The sequence below is a fragment of the Takifugu rubripes genome, chromosome 7, assembly GCF_901000725.2.
Source record: "Takifugu rubripes chromosome 7, fTakRub1.2, whole genome shotgun sequence".
Lineage (NCBI taxonomy): Eukaryota > Metazoa > Chordata > Actinopteri > Tetraodontiformes > Tetraodontidae > Takifugu > Takifugu rubripes.
In genome coordinates, this window is record NC_042291.1 from 1,417,333 (window position 1) to 1,422,052 (window position 4,720).

Consider the following 4,720-nt stretch of genomic DNA (forward strand, 5'->3'; position numbering starts at 1 on the left):
TGCATGGCGTCTCCGGGCCTTTTCTTGCTCAGGCAGCGGAGCGTGGCGCGGCGGCGGCGGTGGCGGCGGCGGCAACGGTGACCAGCAGGCCAGCAATCGGCTAATAGGGACCGACCGTGAGCAGCGGCGAGGGACATTGCTGACAGAGAGCGCAGCGGCAGATGCCATTATCCCAGCCTCATGCAGATTCAGAGCAACTGGACAACGTAGGCCCTGACACTGTCAGACATGTGCTCGTGTGTGTGCGTGTGTTTGTGTGTGAGAGACATGAGAAAGGCCTGTGTGACACTGAAGTTAATGAAACAAGATGCAGCAGAAGTGGATTATCGCACAAACGGCAATTTCCTGGTAACACTTGTCTGAGCTCCTCTGCAAACCGTGCACACATATGCACGTGTGCACGTCAAGCGTGTATGTGGCCACGGCCCGCACGACCCGGCCTTGTTACTGGAAGACAGCCAGATCAGTCACCCATCGCTTGCTCACAAGGGGGTGGGGGGGCAAATTTCGGGCCCAAATTTCAGCGAGCGCCGCTCTTGGCCTTAAAAATATGCGGCTTCCGTCCCACTCTGGGATGTTCTGGTCATTTGGAGAAACCCGAAACATTTCATGGTAGACTTTTGAAGGTAGGTGGGGGGATATGGAGGATTGGCAAAGAAGGGCTGATAAGCAGCAGGTTTTTTTTGGGGTGGGGGGGCAATAAAAACTGTGAGCTTTAGCCAGTGTGGCGCAGCGAGACGGGACAGCGTTATTGACTGTGGCGGCGGCTGCGGACGGTGGATTGTCAGGCTCTGCAGTCATTTAGAATGAATGAATACAAGGTTGGAGTTTTCTGTGGAGCCAACAGAACGAGAAGAAAGTTAAAGAAAGAGAGAAGGCAAGAAATAAAATAGAGGCAAATCTGGCGCACACACGCGCACACACACACACACACACTGAGTGGTGGAAGCCCCGCTGAGTGTCTGACACTGATGCTGCCAGACTAATCAGGCTACTTTCTGTCTAACACTTGCTCATTAGTGTTAGAGCAAAGACCAAACACTTGCGTCGTTGTCGTCGCCCGCGTGGTTCCTGCTGCACTTTCCTGTGAGAGGCTAAAGTTTGGCGTTAAATCCCAATTGATAATCGGCCCTCGCATGACAGAAGTAGCAGAGAATGGGACTCTTTCTTCCTAGAGTTTGCGTGTTCTCCCCATTTTACCATCATCTCAGATGCGATTTTAGTATTATTCAGAGGCGAGCACTTGCTATTATGTTTATACTCTCCTCTTTTATCAATTTGTTCATGATCCAGGGTTGTTTTGTTTTTTAAAGAGCTACTTTTACAGTCCGGGCATGTTTGTAAACCATGTGACTTCCATTTGTCTGGATTTATTTTTCCTAAAGGAAGCTGCAGCAGTGGAAAGAATACTGAAGCAGACGCTATTAAAACAATAAACGGGATCTTTGGTGTTGAACTCAGCAGACTTGTGGGGGGTAATAACGGGCAAAAAGGCCTCTGAGAATTTCAGGGATGAAGCAGACAAACTAGCGCGGACTGCAAAGATGGTTCAGGGAAGTGCCATGGAACATCCCAAGGAAGGAGAACCAGATCAGAGATGAACCACAGGGCCCTTAAACTTAAATTTAACTTAAATTCTTAACCTTAACCTTCTTCTTAACCTCCCAGTCATGTATTATTAACACTAGATGCCACAAAATCCCACTTGCCGAACACTGAAGTAATTAGTCATATACTATATATTCATGCATGTCCTTCGTAGCGAGATGCTAATCATACAGACAAATCATTGTTTTCTGTGTCCATAAAAGGAAATAAAATTAGTAAAATCTCACACAAAAGTGACAGTAGGCATGGTGCAAACAAATTTAAAGTCCAACACACAAGTTTGGGGTATCCTGAACTTGGGATTAACCTCTAACACACAAATGTGGCTTTTGGTTTGACGTTGCCAGTAAATTAATTGTTTATGGAGCCATGAAATGTAATGGTTGGTTAAATTTACCTGGAAATGACTTCATGGTTATTAGAGCGTTAGCAAAAATCAATTATACAATACACAGAAATAAAAAAAGCACTAATCTCCCCCGGTTCACAGTGACAATGACAAATAAGATTATAAAAGTGTGTCCATGCCAGTGATTGCCTTTCGCTTGTGTTTTTCTTCGATAAAGTAATTTGATTCCTAATTGCTGAGTAAATTTTTTATAGTATTTTCTTGTGAATTTACTCCTGAATTTAAAAAAAACAAAACAGTATTTAAATGATCGATTTATTCTTCATCCTCGGGCCAACGGATGCGCTGTATATCCCACAGTATAGCTTGTTTGACGCACACTTTGATGGATCCATAATATTGGAGTTCTCAGGAGCCGGTGCTCAGAGGTCCAGATTGAAGATGCGATGTGTGCTAATGCATTCAGAACAGAGGTGAGGCGGTGGGAACAGCCGCCACAATATGGTAAACTAGAAAGGCGAGCATATTACAGTGGCTGAGTAATGAGAGCCACGGATCTCTCTCTCTCTCTCTCAACACACACTCACACACACGCAGACACACACGGGCTGGTCGGTGGGAAGTGTGAAACAGTGTAAGACTCCAGCAGAGTTCTAGCAGCACCGCGCTCTCCTGATGGTGATGCCGTGTGAAGTACAGAGCTGTTCGACACAGACTCCAGCTGCTGCTGCCCTGTATTCAAATGGCGCCACACGACGCCAGCTCGCTGTCTCTGGGTTCTTATTAGACTCAGCCTCTCACACTTTTTGTCTCTGTCTTTTTTCCACCCCGCTAAAACTCTCACAACTATTGACACCAGCTGCATCCTTTCGCTCTACCTCTCTAGTTTTTCTGCTTCCCCTCCTCTGTCTTGTATGTTCTCCAGAGACAGTCAGGTATCACATTCTGCCACACCTGCGGAGGAAAAAACCCCAAAGATGAAGGCAGGGATAAAGGTGTAAGTTTTCTAAACGCGGTTCCTGACAGCCGAAGTCTGTCAACTGTCGGTGAGAATGTGCATTCCCGCTGCCTCTAAATTCCACGACAACAAACCTTTTCAGTAAGTTTGGCAGTGTGGCGGACGGACGAATATTTGAGAGCGGTTCAAGCAGGCAGCATTGATCAGAGAATTATTAGCACGTTTGCACCATTGTTCTAAATGAGCAGCTGTAAATAATGATAACAAGCAGATAAATAAGCTGCTTTCAGGTAAGTATCAATCTGTGCTTGTGTTGATTGCATCGGTTTTTAGTCAAATCAAATCAAATCAATCTTTATTTATATAGTGTCTTTTACAATCAAAATTGTTTGCTTTCCAGAATCCCAGGGCCTGACCCATGTAGGGGGACCCTCCTGCTGATGGCCGGCTGGGTAGAGAGAGAGGAGAAGAGAGGAGAGGAGAGGAGAGGAGAGGAGAGGAGAGGAGAGGAGAGGAGAGGAGAGGAGAGGAGAGGAGAGGAGAGGAGAGGAGAGGAGAGGAGAGGAGAGGAGAGGAGAGGAGAGGAGAGGAGAGGAGAGGAGAGGAGAGGAGAGGAAACCATGACCCAGTGGGGTGACAGAGGCCTGTCAGGTGATCATGTTTCCGGACCCCGGCAGCCTTGGCCTATAACAGCATAGCTAAGATGTTAACCTAAAGATTAGACAACCCCCTAAGTATGATAATTTGTCTGTCTATGATAGTAACTGGAACTACAGAATTAGTAACAATAAGCTTTTTCAAAGAGGTAGGTTTTAAGCCTAATTTTAAAAGTAGAGATTGAGTCAGCCTCCCGTACCTGGACAGGGAGCTGGTTCCATAGCAGGGGGACCTGGTAGCTAAATGCTTGGCCCCCCATTCTACTCCTAGAGACTCTGGGAACCACAAGTAGACCAGCATTCTGAGAGCGGAGCGGTCTATTGGGCTGGTAAGGTGTCACTAGCTCCTCCAGGTAGGATGGAGCTAGGCCTCTGAGGACCTTGTAGATCAAAAGAAGGGTTTTATAAAAATTATTCTAAATTTAACGGGCAGCCAATGAAGAGACGCCAGTACAGTTGTTATGTGATCTCTTTTGTCAATACCTGTCAGAACTCTGGCTGCAGCATTTTGGATCAGCTGGAGGCTTCTTAAAGAGGAGTTTGGACACCCTGATAATAAAGAATTACAATAGTCCAGCCTGGAAGTAACAATTGCACTAACTTAATGAGTACTGACTGATGTGTATTGTGCATTACACTAGAGTACCAGACACTACCAGACAGCCTAGATATACACTATTCTTTGCATCATGTTGACATTGGGAATGCCTATTTTGATTTATTTATTGTAGTTTTGTAGTCCACAAACCATAATATTGTTCTTCCTTATCACAGTGATTCTGTGTAGGTGTAGTGGGTGATGTTGCTGTCAGTGAGTTTGTTAGTCTTCCAAATGGTTTTGGAGCCGTAGCTGACTAAAAGATCTCTTGACACTGCATAATACACTCCCAGTTTATGCATGCAAGGTAAAGGTTTAATGAATCTGTTTCTCAATAAGAGCCAAAATGATTTTATTTTTCTGAGGTTAAAAAAGCCCCAGCAAGATTGAAACCCTACAGTCAATACTCTATCCACCTCTGGCCCAGCACTATACTCAATTTAAAAGACAGGCAGCTCATCTGTGGGGATCCGAGGCCACCAGTGCATGCTAATGGCCGCCCCATTCCCTGGACCCACACTTTCTCATTATGCAATCTGTCTGCAGAATGC